Genomic DNA, 17,709 nt, shown 5'->3' with positions numbered 1-17,709 from the left:
TATTTTATGGTTGTAAATGGAAATCTCTAATGGACATTTATCATGGCTCATGTGAATTCTATAAATTCATAATTGAATCTGAACATCACTAGGTTTGGGCCTTTCAAATTCAAATCTTAGAATGTCATCTAGAGAGATTTGTCCTTGTCAAAATATCATAATTTTTTTTACAACACATGCCTTGTATATGATTATTGGTTTACCTTTATATTGATATTAGAAATATTAGAATTCCCCAAATCCTCATTTTAAAGTAAAGATGTGTTCATATTTCTTTTGTTATTTATAAGATTGTATCTCAATCCAACTCATCATGTTGAAAGTTGAGATCAATTGCTCCTCTTCAAAATAAATTACATCTAATGAGTTTGAGCATGTTAATTGATAAATTTTGTAGAATAATTCAATATGACTTGCAAAAACTCTGAAATTACATAAACAATGATTATGCATAATTTCCAAAAATCATTAGCTAATTTCATAGTAATGAACATGATTCAATATATTTGTTTTTTAATGTATATATCTATAATTTTAGATGATTTTATTTTGCTTCATAATGAAGCTAAAATTGATAAGATAAAACACACAACTTATATCAACATAAAAACTGCTTCAGTAAAAAATTTAAGAAAACAGAGATAATGATAAAATTTAAATGACATGCATAAATAAATTTAAGGCATAAATTAATGTAAAACGCATGGCAATTTTAAAAAGAAACTAATTTACTTGATGGCCCATCCAATTTATACCTTGGGTGCAGTGTTTGGACAATTTATACCTTGGGTGCAGTGTTTGGACAACTCGTATGATTTTACCCATTATAAGATAAGAAGGCCTTGACATCATAAATGCATGTTTAAAAAAAAAAATTTAATTGAATATTAAATTAGTGTAAAAATTATATGTATATTAAATTTTTTGGAAGTTAATTTATATATATTAAATTTGTTGAAATTTTAGTCATAAATTTGGTTCTAGTAAATTTTTAAAAAGTTAGGATTAATCACATCATTATTATTTGGTTGATATATGGAACCAACTAATATGGTTCATTCTCAAGACAAACATGAAAAAATCCATTTATCTTAAAAAATAAATAGCAAGAATGCATCAGAGTCCAGAATTAGCAGCTAGAAACTCGTTGTGAGGAATTAGTTATTTATTTAATTAAAAACTAATTAGTATAAACTAGTCGTTATTTATTTATATAAAAATGAAATTATTTATTAATAATATTAAATTATTATTTATATATTATCTATCAAGTTATAATAACAAATTTATTTATAAAATGATCAGAGCTAATAAAATCATAAACATATTCTTATTAATTAATAAATTAACCTATCATAAATAAATAATAATAATATATAAATATAATATCTATTAATTTTTAGTTATATAATAATAATATATAACTAGCAATTGTCCCAAAAGGTACAAAGAGAGGCCAATAGGATTATTAAATTGGAATTGTTGAATTTTTCTAGAAGAGTTTACTAGTTTGTGGAAAACCTTGTTTTCTTGGACTGGATCATTGTGCAATTACTTTTCTTTAGATGTTTTGTTTATATCTATATTACAAGGAACACATTGAATGTCTTATTTCATTTTAGTGTAAGTTAATTACCCAAAATCAAGAGGTTAAGTTAATTACCCAAAATCAAGAAACCTCTATAGATGGCCAAGCATATACGAAGCTTGCTAGTGACCAAGGGAATAACCACCATGACTATCCCCTACCAATATATTTCATTGAAAACCATAATTGTATATTGCATTTAGAAAGTCAAAACATAATAAGCAAATGTACCGTGTGTAGAACGTAGACAAACTGCTGAACAAGTTGCAGCCTATTCAAAGGCCTATTCTTGTTTGGATTTTCTCATGGGTAATATTTTGGGCAGATTTATCTGTCTAGACCTAACTCAAGGACGTCTAAAAGATTTGATTTAGTAATTCCTCAATTGGAAAGAAACTTAACAATAGAAACTATTCCTTGAAGCTTTTACTAGTGTTTAATATGTGTAAAAATAAATAAATAAAATAAAAATAATATAATATTATAAATTCTTGAAAATTTTGGAAGAGTTTATAGTGATGGTTTTGATCTTGTTGGAGACTGGTTCATAGCACATGCTATTGTGTTAATAATATTTGACTAAATTATTAATTATTTATATATAATATTGATTAAAAATTATATGTATTGCAAGACCAGAAAATTGGAGTTGAATTGTAAATCGTTGTAAATTTTTATTTAACAGAAAAGTTAAGGTGGTTTTTCCAAGTAATTTTCCAAACAAATCTATTGTTTATTTTGGTTTTGTAATTTTCCTTACAAATTATTGTTCAAATCTAAAATTTAAATTAACAAGCAATTATAGTTACGAATCCACTGCATCTGATATATTGACTAAGCTTTTAACACTGAGTGTCATTTTTCTGATTATTTTCAAAGTCCTGGTACGTAAAGCTGCATTAATAAATCTAGCCTGACAATGTTGAAAATATGCCAGGGACCAGGATCGTCATTAAAGACACTACAGCCCCTGGAAATTTTTCCTAGATCGTCCTCAAGAGTTGACTTATGAATGATAGCGATTAAAAGATCAGGAATTGGTTGCCTTCCTTAGGGAAAATACCGAATAGAAGATGAGAATGTCGACTTCAAAAGCTGCAACGTTGTCCTGCGGCGGAACAAAATTGGACAACCCAGTTCAGTAAATAGGATCTGCCTAAGATTTCCCCAGTGGCAATCTGATCAGCGTTTTTGCATAACAGGGCCAGGTACTTTATGTGCCCTCTACTTTATAATCGAAGGCTGTGTCTCGCAATGGCGGGAAGGTCTTGTCGCTTGCCCAATAAAAATGGCAAGGAAGACATTCAGACATATCCGCTGATTAGAAGCAGATATGCAATTAAGAAATGATTCATGCTCCCCTGGAAAAATGACAAAACGAAGAGCTCATCTTGCTCAGAAACTTATCTTTAAAATGCAAACATACCATGGAGCCAATTGCCAATTTAGAGAATTGAAGACCATGTCCAAAGATCCATGTAGATATCTTCGAACACGCTCGCTTGAGAAGAACTCATCTTGCTCAGAAACCCATCTTGAAGATGCAGCCATGCCACGGAAATAAACAGGAAATACAGGCAAGGAACTACTAACCTTTTGCCGAATCGATCTCGGTTGTTACAGAGAACAGACCTGCACAAGTATGTAGAAGAATAGAATCAAGTTAGTTAAAAAAGACGAATCGCATGAATGAATGAAAAAAAATTGTCTGAAAGTCAATCCTCGCAAGCCATTACTATAATAATTAGAATGTGAACGTGCAGTTAAATAAATAGATCCATACCGAAATCCAGTTGAGAGGGGATTTCTAGGAGTACTTACTTGTGAGCGGAGTGGGGATCCGTCTTCAGTGCCCCTTCTGAGGCACCGGTATTTCTACGGCACAACCCCAAATACATACATAGATATAAAACCTGATAAACAGGGATAGAAAATTTGTATTATGAAATATACAACAATAACTTAAATTCCAGATCTCCAAGCAGGAAAACATTTGATTGTCCAAACATTTACTAGTACAATGCTAGTGCAATCAATACTATAACATGTTTAAATTACAGATGGTATTCTCACCCCCCAAAACAAAGTTGCAATAACTTGAAATATTCCAGACCTCCAAGGAGGCAAACAGTTATGTGTACAAAATATCAATCAATACTGTGAGCCATTATTTTATTATACTAAGACAGCTCTCTTATAATAACCAGTGTTCATTCATGTGCTGATGCTCAAGTTGTGGTGAGCAGATATCCTTCCACGGTCTTGAACACGCTGGTTGCCGCTTCCTTAATTGGCTCTAATGGGGGAATTTCGTTCCATGTTGGCTCGAACTCAACACTCCAACTTACAGTGCAAGAATTGGCATCAGCTCCTGGAATTACCTTCAAGGTCGGCCTGAACACTTTGTATATGCTCATAATCTCACCCTCTATTACAGTGTAGGTAACGGTCATATTTGTTTCATCCACAGCATCAATCCTCTCAGTTGCATGGGTCAACATTTTCATTCCTGCAACCAACAGGGAGTTTTTTTTTCAATAAGTTAGAAACCATCCTTTAAAACGTTCAAGTTTCAAAAAGTTGACATTTTATACAGGGGAGGGGCATCTTTATGTTGATTGTGGATTTGGGAATATTTGATATGGAGAAAGTTAATTGTTTGACCTCTTCCATGTCCTTCTGATTATTCTGGTCCGCATAAGTTCTGGGTTTAGGGAGTACTTCTATGTGAAAAACAAAATGTTATGCTTCAAAACAAGAATGGAAGAATATTGGGCAGAGCTGGTTTCCTGTTAAATTCTCTAAATGGCTATGCTGTAAAAGCTTTTATATCACTTCTAAGCATGTTGTTAAGAGTCCACAGATACTCTACTCAGACTAAAACCAACCAATTTCAATCTACAATTTTTTCCTACCTGGATTCTATAGTGTTTTTGCTCATTACAATTTTGAAGCAACAACCAAATATTTTTGCTTAAACAAAAGTAGGCAAACGGAGAAACTAATGTTGAAAACTAAACTCCAGGATCTGTTGTTGTTGTTCCATGGCCACTATCTGCTAGAAATGTACTGCATAGCTATACCCAACACACTAGGTCACACTTTGGCTGAGGCCTGGGAGCCATGCTTTCATTCATAAAATGGGATATATACAGTGGCAGATAACTAGACATCTCAAACTCTGCAACATGGAATATATTTTTCTCAAACAATTTGTTGGTATTCCATTACATAAAACATTCATAAAATGGGATATATACAGTGGCAGATAACGAGACATCTCAAACTCTGCAACATGTACAGGGAATATATTTTGCTCAAACAATTTGCTGGTATTCCATTACATAAAACTTTCTGCATTAAGAAAGTGTCAAAATCTTCCTCAGAAACCTATCTTGAAGATGCAAACATACCATGGAGCCAATGGCCAATTTAGAGAATTGAAGACCATGTCCAAAGACCCATGTAGATATCTTCGAACACGCTCGCTTGAGAAGAACTCATCTTGCTCAGAAACCCATCTTGAAGATGCAGCCATGCCACGGAAATAAACAGGAAATACAGGCAAGGAACTACTAACCTTTTGCCGAATCGATCTCGGTTGTTACAGAGAACAGACCTGCACAAGTATGTAGAAGAATAGAATCAAGTTAGTTAAAATAGACGAATCACATGAATGAATGAAAAAAAAATGTGTCTGAAAGTCAATCCTCACAAGCCATTACTATAATAATTAGAATGTGAATGTGCAGTTAAATAAATAGATCCATACCGAAATCCAGTTGAGAGGGGATTTCTAGGAGTACTTACATGTGAGCGGAGTGGGGATCCGTCTTCAATGCCCCTTCTGAGGCACCGATGTTTCTACGGCTGAGTGTGAGGGATCTTCTTTATTGTTGCATCATGCAAATGACATTTTAAAACACATGAAAACTAGTTGGCAGAAGATTTATTAAGGGTAAAGCGTTGAACTTCGAATTGCTTTATCCCTCGGCATCGTTAATAGGTGTAAAGTTGCTCCCGCAGTGAAACTTGGAATGAGCTGTATGCTGCATACTGCACCGCAGAACTCAGAGGTGAAAAGAAGGCAACTCAACCCATATTGGCAAAAAGCCGTCAAAGTGCAGACGAAAACGGAAACAATAACATAAATGGGAAAAAGCAGTGTAATATAGCCAGATGTCAAAGAAATATCTTTTAGTGCATTCATTCAAAGGTTCAAATCAATGGTTGAAAGTGTCTCACCTGATCTAACAGAGCAGAATAAAAGTGTTGACGATTGTTGATGCATAGGAAGGCCTATCGATCTAAATATAATACCTATTAATTTTTAGTTATATTATAATAATATATAAATATAATACCTATTAATTTTTAGTTATATAATAGTTGCTCAAAATTAGCCTTTTAATTGTTTATACATGTATGAAATTATTTATTAATAATAATAAACTATTATTTTTTATTTTATATATATATATATATATATATATAAATAAAAACATAAAGTGTTAAAAAAATCTTTAAAAAAAATTAGAGGGGAGAAATAATGAGGAGAAATAAGACGAAGCCGGAATCCAGCTCTTATTCAATTTCCACCCATCATCTCTATTGAGATTGATTGTATGTTTCTCAATCTCAATAGCCTCTCTTAGCTTCATATGGTGGAAGTGATTAACCCTGTCAATGACCTTCACATCCTCAATGCAAACATGGTGCTTATATTTCTTTGTATGCTCCACAAGAGCTGATAAGCGCGATCAGTTATGTCTGATGTCTGTTGCATGCTCTTGGATTCTCTGTTTAATAGACCAATCAGTTTCCCCAATGTAGGGAATCCCACAGGGACATGAGATTGAGTAGACCCCTTTCATGTCTTTAAGGTCTATAGGGTCTTTAACGAGTCTGAGAGAATTTCTAATGGTATTAAGGGGTTTGAAAGAAGAACAAACTTTATTCCTCTTAAGAATATGGGCAATCCTGTCAGTAGTCCCTTGGATAAACGGGAGTTGCAGCTTAGAGATTGGGTCATCACGAGGAGGTTTAACCCTTGATTCTTTATGGGCACTTTGAAAAGCTTTGAGGCCTTGAGATCTGCTATAGCCATTATTTTCAAAAACTTTAAGAAGATGAGATTTTTCCTCTTCTAGGTGTTTCTCATCCGAAATTCTTAAAGCACGGGTGGCTAGAGTACTTAGAACCCCAAATTTTTGTGCCGGAAAATGATGAGAATTGCAATGAAGATATTGTTCCGTGTGAGTTTTTTTGCGAAAGACTCGGTGAGAAACGAAACCATCATTCATTCTAGAGAGAAGGATGCCAAGGAAAGGAAGACACACATTCACTTCAACCTCCATTGTGAATTTGATGGAGTCGGATTGAGAATTAAGATGGTTAAGAAACAAATCCAATTTTTCGCATCCATGAGGCCAAACGACACAAGTATCATCAACAAACCTCTCCCATTTCTTAGGGAAAAATTGGGCAAAGGCTAATGCTTTAGTCTCAAAATCTTCTATGAATAAGTTAGCAACTATAGGGAAAAGAGGAGAACCCATCGCTACCCACAAGTGTGTTCAAAGAACTCACCTTGGAAACTGAAAAGGGTAGAGGTGAGGCAGAGATCAACTAATTTGGTAGTGTCATTGTTAGTGATCCGATTTATGACACTAATGACCTCTTCCTTATATATTTACATTTGATAATACTACATTTGGGTGGTATTTTTTGAAATATATATATATATATATAATCGGATTTTGTATTTTTGACCATTACCACTCTAATTTCTAGGATGAAGCGAGTGTCATTGTCACTGATCCGATTTATGACATCAATGGTCTCTTCCTTATATATTTACATTTGATAATACTACATTTGGGTGGTTTTTTTTGAAATATATATATATAATTGGATTTTGTATTTTTATGGTATTAAGTTGATTTTGACCATTACCACTCTAATTTATTGGATGAAGCGAGTGTCATTTTCAGTGATCCCATTTATGACATCAATGGTCTCTTCCTTATATATTTACATTTGATAATACTACATTTGGGTGGTATTTTTTGAAATATATATATATATATATATATATATATATATATATATATATATATAAAATTGGATTTTGTACTTTTATGGTATTAAGTTGTTTCACGATTACCACTCTAATTTCTTGGATGAAGTGAGTTGACTGTATCATTAGAGATTTGAACTTACATTTACTTTACAAACTATTTTTAGTTTAGTGAACCTTAAAATATCATTTCATTTTATTACCTTTTCACATGCTTGCCAAAAATTATTGATAATATTATACCAAATTTAAAATAATTATTAGCTAATTTTTAATTAATAATATAAATTTTTAATAATGTTATATATATATATATATTATTTTTTAATTAATAATATAAATTTTTAATAATAATTATTTTGAAATTTAAAATTTTAACAGATAAAAAAATGTTAGTAATCTAATTAATAAAAGAAATGACTTTAATAAATAGTGTTTTTTATTAGATTTAAACAATACAATTTGGAGCAAGATTATGATTTTTGTTATTTAGAAACATTATTTGAATGAATAAATAAATTCAACTCCCTAAAAAACTGCTAAATAATCAAAATTTACTTATTAAACAACTTCAATTTATGATTTTTAAAATTTTCTACCAAATTTTAAATAAAATTTATTTCATTTCAAAAAAAATATACCAAACATTTAATTGTTATTTAAAAATTCATATTTAAATACATAAATAAATTCAACTCTCTAAAAAACTATTAAATAATCAAAATTTTCTTATTAAACAACTTCAATTTATAAATTTTAAAATTATCTACCAAATTTTAAATAAAATTTATTTCATTTCAAACAGACCAACCATTGTCCCACTGTTGTAAAATTCAGTGTGGGGTACGAGCGAGAGCGACGATTAAAGTCTGCCATATTTTTGATTGGATGTTGTAGACCCCCAAATTCTTATCTTTTCACGCGGAATTTGCAATCCCCGTAGTATTCCACAAACATTTGACCATTTTGATCCACCCCTAACGACATACTCATTTCATCGAATCTGCTGTGCAGCAGCATTGGATACCAGTTATCGCTAGGTTTTATTTTTTTTTATTCTTCTTTCTTGTATTTATATTTTATTAAAAAAAATTAATATTACAAAATTAAACTAACGTTAAAGAGACAATGCATCCGTTTAATAGTCACTGAATCTCATACGGAAACCACCTTTAGCAAGTGGCCGACCAAGGTGGGGTCAGAGACGCATTAAGTTCCATTTACTGCACATTCCTCGAAAATGATGAGCACCCATCTTTGGCCAGCCCTATTTCCCGGACTCTTGACAGTACCCATGTGGGCTTGCCGTGAGAACCCATGTGGGTGCTTCATTATTATATTCATTATGAAAAATAATAGTAATTAAAAGCCACATACATGAACATCAAGACAGCTGTTAGCAACATAGGAAAATGTTTGGAAAATGCAAAACTTTAAAGTTTTTGGGATGTTTTAATGAAATGAAATGATATTTTAAGGTTTATGAAATTAAAAATAGTCTATGAGATTATTAGTTTTTTGTAATTCAATTCTTTTCTGATTCAAATTGATGATGAGCTAGTGGAACCTTCCAAAAATCCAACAATCTCCTGACTAAAAAAACAATGCCAAAAAACTAATACTAACATGTTTTCATGACTCTCTAAAAAATCACATTCCATAAAAAAATCACAGCATAAAATAAATATCAAAACATTTATTGAGTATTAAATAAATAAATATATATATTTAAAAATTATTATTTAATTATTATATAATATTTTTGGGTGTTTTTTCACAGGAACCAATAACAATCTTATAATACCCACAAATATGAATGCAATATGTTTATTGCAATAACGTGGAAAAGACGGCTGACCAATGACCAAGCGAGCAAATGTAAAATGAATTGAATTGAATTGAGGAATTTTAATGATGTCCACAAAAACAACACTATTTAAAAATCCATATATTCAACCAAAAAAACATATCAAATTAGATAAGTATAAAAGCGTACACAAATTAGTAAGTATAAAAGCGTATAGAGTCCCTAAAAAATCCAGATATTCAACAAACAAAACATCAAATTAGATAAATATAAAAGCATACACAAATTAGATAAATATAAAAGCGTACACAATCCCTCAGCAAGTGTAAAAATTTCAAATTTGAAATACCAATCAAATTTAAAAAAATTTCAATTTTAATACTTATTTTCATCATTTAAAGATTTTTCAATTTTAATACTCATTCTCATCATTTTAACCCCAAAACAAAGAATATTGATGAGTGGAAATTTTTTTCCAGTATATTTAATGATTGGAAAATTTACCGTAAGTTCCATTCATGTTTCGACCTGGAGTATGCCGTAAAACTGCTTCTGCTTGGCTAAGAGCTCGTCTTCCTCAGACGTAAGGAAACAGGTTAACGGCCCAAGACCCAGAGGCATCTGGCAGGAGTGAAACCCTGCTCCCTTACGGACCACCAGCGGGTTATTACAGGTGGCGTGGTTTTCCTTGATAACAGTGATGAGTCAAACCGACATTCGCGGATAGCAGCCAGAGATGGCTGTCCTCACTGTTGGTTTGACACCTGAGTTTGATAGGTTTTGCCACCTTCGGAGAAAAAAAAAAAAAAAAAAAGTTCCATTCATGCTCAAACCATCTCATAATATTCTGCGTAGCAGCAACGCACCGACCTGTCGACTTTCGTTGAAGGTTAGACCGTGAAAAAGCAATGAATGCTTTTGCAAGCTGCCCATCTACAAAGGTTAAGACGATGCATCCATTCAAATTGCAGACCCTCCTGTAAACGACACGTAATAGTTAACGAATCTTATATGGACACCACCCTTTCGGAACTGGCCGACCAAGGTGGGCTCGGATACGCATTAAGTTCAAACTGATTTTTTTTTAATTTTTGGTGTTAGAATTTGATTTGTGTTATTTAAATTGATTTTTTATATTGTATATATAGATTCAGCATTTTGAAAATTTTGAGAGTACTTCCATTATGCAGGGGTTTGATAGGTTGTGATTTCAATAAATTTCTACCAGATTTTAGAAAAATTAGACCAGAAAATCTCACCAAAAAAATTTCCTAAAAATCTCACTGAAAACAGCTCATTATAACTTACTGCAAATAAATTTGAAAATTCTAAACCTGCCAATTGCAGTGGAGAATTGACCACTGCAAATTTCCAAGAATCTACCACACGTCCGTGAGTTTCCACGTTTTTTTATTAAAGTAAAAAATGGTTGTACCGCACCTCTCGCGTCCCTTCCTGTTGTTTTCATCCTACCTTCCTCCAATATTTATTTAAACATAAAATTAATTACACCTGTGAGGGTTGTCAAAGAAAATCCACATCAATTCAGAAAAGTCATCAGAAATAAATAAATCAAATTATTTAAAAATTATAATAAAAATAAACATATAATATTAAATTATAAAAAACGGATGTTAAATTCATAAACGGTAAAGTTAATAAATTCATATACAGTGAAGTATAAAGTGATATATTTCATAGATAAAAAAATAATTTATTTAATTGTGAAATGTTATTATAAGAATATATTGAATTTAATTAAAGTGGAGAAATTTTTTTATTTTTCACAGTTAATTTTCATTTTCGGTTTTTATAAAATTTAAATTAGAATTATATATATATATATATATATATGAAAACAATGTTCATTAAAATTTCAATAATTGATTTTCTTAAAATTAGTTTGTTGGAATTTTAGAGGTTACTCATGGAGACACAGTTAGGGCTTATTGCGGAAGATAAAGACATAATTTGCTTTATAGAAACACATGAGCATGAAGGGTGCAAGACACCTATGTTTGAAGGATACTGGAAGATAGGGAATGGCAAAGGGTACAGGGGTATCATGGTTTTAGTAAGGGAGAAAGAACGTTGTCTCATTCAGTTAGAAAAAGAAGACTCAAATAAGCAATTCATTTGGTTTAAAATTTCAGAAAATGGAAACCACGTCAGAATTGCAACATGTTATTTTGCGTCGCAAGTTTCAAAAATCTACAAAGGTAGAGGGCTTGACCACAAAGATCCATGCACAGCCTTAAAAGTGGATATTGCAACATATTCGCAGCTAGGTGAAGTCTTTATAGTGGGTGATTTCAATGCTAGGACTGCAAGTGAGCAAGCTAGCATTCTTTGTTGTAAAGATGATTTCGACCCTATTTGGCTTACAGAAGAGAGTAATCATTAGTGGGAAAGAATTTCAAAGGACAAAGGCTGCAATCTCTTTGGTGAACAATTGCTTACTCTATGTGGGGCATTTGATTTAGTTATTTGTAATGGCTTGACTAGATGGGAAAAGTCCAATAATTTCACTTGCAATACTTACAATGGAGAAGTGTAGTAAATTATGTAATTTGCTCACATGGTTTGTGTGATAGAATGGAGGAAGTTTTGATTGAAGATCAGCTGGGACTTAAAATCAAATCACAAGCCAATTTATTTATGTTTCTCTTGGACTAGAAAGAAACAATTAGAGTAAAAAGTTCAGCATGTTCAACAAAATCTCCCACAGGGCAGAATTCTTTTAACTCCAAGAAATTGTAATACCTTCAAAATGATGCTAAAGAGGCTCTTCGAGAAGGAGAAAATCACAATTCATGGCCTTTATAGTCATGAATTAACACATTTAATTCAATGCGCAATTGCAAAGTGCAAAAGAGCAAAAATTAAGAACTCTGAAACAAATTGCTTTCTGGTTAATGCTTGGTTTGACGATAAATGCAAAAAGGCAAGGAGAATGTGGAAAGAGTCAAACAATGACAACATAAAGCTTACAAGTAGTTATTAAGCAAGAAAAAGGTTGATTTCATGGTTTCAAGGAGGGAAGAACTAATCTTCCTTGGGAAAAATAATCCCAAATTATTATGGAAGGAGCTCCAACCAAAAAAGATACAAATTGGAAATAGTATTACAGCTTCTAAATGGTTTGACTATGCAAGATAACTCTGTGAGCATGATCTCAAGGTTGACCCCCCCCCCCCCTTGGTCAATGCGGATACCGAACTCTTCACGATGCAAGAAGTAGAGATGGGTATCAAGAAGTTGGGTGTTGGAAAAGCAAAAGACTTAGTGAACTCCAAGCAGAATATCTAAAGTGGGGCTCAAAGATCCTTGCACCTCACATTACAAAAATTTTCAACAACATCATACAACAGGAGCTCCCCACAGATTGGACAACTAGTCTAGCAATACCTCTTTTCAAGAGCGGTGACATCAATAATCCCTCAAATTATAGGACCATCATGATAAACCCTTTGTTTGCAAGGCTATTTGGAAGCATGCTAGAAAATAAAATTAGCAAGTGGGCAGAAGAAAGAGATAAGCGTGCTAAAGGGAAAGCAGGTTTTAGACCAAAACATTCCACAGTTGATCATTGCATAACTTGAAGGCACATCATTGAAAATGTTTGGGAGAAAAAGGAAGAAGTCCTTTGTTGCTTTGTTGATTTCAGAAAAAGTGTTTGACTCGGTTCCTAGGGATAATCTTTGGCACAGAATGGAGGAACTTGGGGTTCCTAAACATTTGAGAGTAGTTGTGCATAGACTGTATGGAAAGGTGAAAGTCAAAATTAGAACTTCAACAGGCATTTCTGAAAGTTTTAGAAGTGATATCGGGGTCAAGCAAGGTTGCCGACTATCTCCTACCCTTTTTGGTTTATATATGGACAAGCTTGAGGAGTGCTTAAATTTGCAAGGGGGTGATGGCATCTATTTGGGCAAGTCTGTTATAAGGCTTCTTTTATATGCAGATGACCTTATTCTGATTACTAAATCGGCTTTTGGTTTGCAAGAGCTATTACACAGTAATTTGTCACCATTTGTCACTGTCCCTGTCACCCCTCTCCCGCACTTTGGAGGACTCATTCCGGGACCTGTGAGAAGTGACATAACTTGAAAACACTTGCATTATATTCCTCTAAGTATGGACTTCATATGCCCTGAAGACATCTCCTGCAGAATATCCTTAAAAAGTTCCCTTTTTCCATTAGCGCGGATCCACAGTGTACTACTCGCGCCAATAGGGGAAATCCTCCAAAGAGGGCGCGCCAGTTGGCACTCTGTCTCAGAGATATACTCGCGCCAACCGAGTTTGGGAAAGCTTTTTAACAAACGCACGCGCGAAGGTTCTTTCCTTTCGACTCATGAAGCTTTTTAAGGATAATGCCAATCCCATGGATGTCGTGATTAATCTTATCTCCCTTTCCTCTATCCATAATAGCTTTTTGAGGATAAACCCAATCCCATAGATGGTGTGATTGATCTTATCTCCTCCTCCATCTATAAAAGCTTGTTCTGTTGCCTTTGACAAGCTAGTTCGAGCATAGGGAGAATTATACTTTCAGAAGTCTAAGAGATTGTTGTAAGAGTCTTCTTTGCATTCATAATCAAAGAGAGAGAGGCTTGTTCCCAATCCTGACAAGCTTTGCAAGACATATGTAGCTGATCACCCAGCCAAAGGAGGATTTGACGTCAGAACTATGGTTGTATTCTTCTTTGTTGTTTATCAATAATAGATGACTATCATTATGGTTCCACTCTTGTTATTCATTGTAATAATGTTTGAGTTATATCTTTTCTGACCGATATATAATTGCATCTATTGGATTTTATGCTTGTATTTGTGTTGTTCTTTGCATGTGCAGGTGTCCATTCACGGAGATCGTGGGGATCGTGACCGGCCGGAGCAAAGGAACGAGAGCGGCGACTCTTCTACGAATATTAGCGTTGGAATCCAAGTAGGCTCTCATCATCCACCTTTAATTTGCAATTAGGAACTTGCGTGATAGCATTGTTTGATTGTTGCTAGACCCGATCTGGGCTAGTAGGGATCGCCTCTGTCCACAGAGGGGATTTACCTCGCCAACAATTTGGCGACTCCACTGGGGATACTATTTGTTGTTTGATTTGTAAACTTTGGACGGAGCCTGAAGTACGGCCAGATAGCCTTCGAAACGCTATTGCTCTGCATTAGCGAAGTAGATCAACGCCACTTCAGTCAATCTCCGGTTTGGTTTACGAACCGAACAACTTGGAGTTTGTCTTGCCCTTTGGTTTTCTCTTGTTTTGCTTGCTTAGATAAGCTTTCTGGGTTGAATTTTTAGTCGTCTCTTGCTGCCTGGTCTGTCTGGATACTGTTGATCAAGCCTTGGACTGCTTGTTTTTATTTTTAAGCTAGAAAACTTGATTAACGCAATTTTTTGCCTAACAGTCGCGCTAGTGGGCGCATGTTGCACAAAAACAGCTCGTGCCAATCCCTTAAAAGCGTGAGTTACAGCCTGGCAGTCGCGCCAGGCCTGTGAACTTTTCCAGTTTGCTTGTTTGGAAGCCTTTTGAGCTTGGATTTCTGTCTTGTCACATCTTTTTGAACTACTGGAGTGTGTCAGAGCTTTGTTTGACTGGTTTTGACCTTAATCCTTCGGGTGTTTGCCTCTTTCCATCGATTTCACATTCCAGCCCTAGGGCATCTAGTGGCTTTGTGCATCGAGCCTTCCGTAGGAGTTTTTGGTTCTTTGATTGTCCAGTCGACTTCTTGGCTACTTTTTGCACTTGTCTAGTGGTTGTCAAAACTTTTTATTGTGTTCTTCGAGCAATTTACCTCTTTTTCGTTTGGATTTTGCTTGGCTTCGTTTGGGCTTAGATTACATAGCTCATTGAGGTCTTTGTGATTTTTCTTGGTTTGAAAGATTGTCTTGGTGTTTCAGGGACTTGATTGTGTTTTCATTGAGTGAAATTTGTTTCTTTTACTCTTTGTTATTATCTCTCAAAATTTGTTTAGTGCATTTTGCCATCGAAAAGAAAACGAACAATCTCTTTTGCGTTGCAGTAGTTAATGGAAATTAGAGCTTTTCATTGTTATTAGCGATTAGTGACTTTAAAGAAAAATTTCGTTTATTGCCATTAGCTGCATTAGAGTCATTGTTGATTGTTTTATGATCATTTTGTTTGATTGAAAGATCTCAACTCTCTCGTAGCTAGCGTTCATCGAACGAAATAATAAATTTTGGCATATAGCTTGCATTTAGGAAATTGTGAGAGATTACATATGGTAGGACCTGGAAACTGAAACCTAATCAAAGATCAACCGTAAAATGAACTGAATGAATCTAAAAACGCATTGGAACTTAATGCATACATCTAGAGGTCTAGGCTAGAGACGTGTTCCGGCGTCGTTAAACCTAGTCACTGTTGTTTCACATTAAGGTTGGGTGATTCCTCCTTTTGTGACTCAATAGTGTTCTAGCACGGATTTGTGCTCCCACGTACCGTCGAGTATATGGGGAGACCCCACTAGGTTATCATCCTTTATCCACAGGAAGCCGTGTCTGCCGCCTTACAAGCCGTAACGCACTGAACACAGCATTCGGGAAGATTGACTGCCGTACGGAAAGTCCTTGGTTTTCATATGATTTCCAAGGTGTATATGCAGTTTTACGGATTTGTTTGGTAAACCCTTTTCCTAGTTTCTCCAGAGTAGTCACTTTTGATCCTTTTCGGACTCCCTAAAAGAAAAGGCTCACCTGAGCATTTGTCACTTTGGGCTCACTAAACATTCGAAGGCGACTAGAGTCACCTTTTCGTCCTTTTCTCGACTCTTAAAACATGAAAAGGTCAAGTTCAGTTCCTTTGTCTTAAAATTTATTCGGCCGCGATTCACATTTACCCGGTTAGATCTTGTTTGCGTTAGCTTGAGTAGGCTTCTTTTTCGATGGCAACCTTTCCGGGGTCCACCAACCCAGGGTTCCCCTCTGACGAAAACCCTGGTCATTTCCCTCCTTTTGGGAATGTTGGTGCTCCTTACATGGCAACGTTGTCCCTCCCAGGGTTAACTGTTGGGTTGCCTGTTTGGTTGTTCCCAACCTCTTTGGTCCCTGCCATCTTAACTTCTGGTCAATCAGTCCCTCCACCTGAACAACATCATGTTGATTCTAAGGTGGACCTCTCCCCTTCTTCGCCTGTTTCTACGTCCTCATCTTCTACTTCGCCTGGTGAAAGTCTAGATTCGAGTAACCAGGTGACTAAGAAGAAGAAGAAGAAGACGAAGAAGAAGAAGTCTCCTAAGGGAGAGGCTAAAACTACAGCTAGTCCCTCGAGTACACCTCCCATCGGGCCACCTTCTGCTCCTCCGCGGAAAGTCAAATTTCCTTGTAGATTATGCAAGGATGACCATCTTCTACGCGATTGTCCTGGCATTCCCAGGGTCTTAGAAGTATGGTCTCACGATCCGGCCCGCCCCTCATCGTCCTCTGAAGCTCACGGCAATGCTACTCTATTAGCTGGAAATGGTAAGGGAAAAGGGAAGATTCGAATCCCTTGTAGACTTTGTGAAGGCAATCATCCCCTTCACCTTTGTCCGCTCATGGATAAAGCCTCTGTTGTCTTGGAAAGTCTTACAACTCCTTCACCCCAACTACCCGTTGGCTATCAACGTCTTTCTGCAGCCGCAGATCGTCCCCCTGTTGACAAAGAGATTGATTCAAATTCTTCTCGTGTCCAGGCCCCTCTTCCCAAACCTGGCTGTGCCAAGCCTGTTCCAGACCAACCATTGGTCGGAAAGAGTGTCGACTCGAGTTCACCACCCGTCGACCACTCTATTTCAGAAGAGCATCATTCCCATGTTCTTCTCATGTCCTCAGATTCTCCTGAGTCTGGAAATGACTCTCCTATCCCAGCTGCTCCCGAGAGTCCTGCTTCGGTTCTTTTAGAGCAGGGGGGCAATCATACGATTCTCCCACCAAGTAGTTCAGTCGTTTCCTTCGACTGGAGTCATTTGACCACCTCTCGCCTTCCATCCCATGTGCCTTTCTGGGTCACGGTACATGCCTATAATAGGGCAATACCTGGCACTATTTTGGATGAGGGTGCATCTGTCAGTCTTATGCCTGCCACTACTTGGCAAGCTTTGGGTTCCCCACAGCTTGTGCCAGTCGTGCCGAATCTGACGGCTTTTGACGGAGGAACTAGTCAACCATTAGGGATCCTTCCAAAGTTCCCTATTACTTTGGGAGGCAAAACCGTCTAT

Source organism: Pinus tabuliformis, chromosome 2_2, assembly GCF_031772625.1.
Source record: "Pinus tabuliformis cultivar Carrire ecotype Pingquan chromosome 2_2, CPIR1, whole genome shotgun sequence".
NCBI lineage: Eukaryota > Viridiplantae > Streptophyta > Pinopsida > Pinales > Pinaceae > Pinus > Pinus tabuliformis.
The sequence above is the reverse complement of the archived record's forward strand: the minus strand, read 5'-3'. Positions refer to the sequence as shown.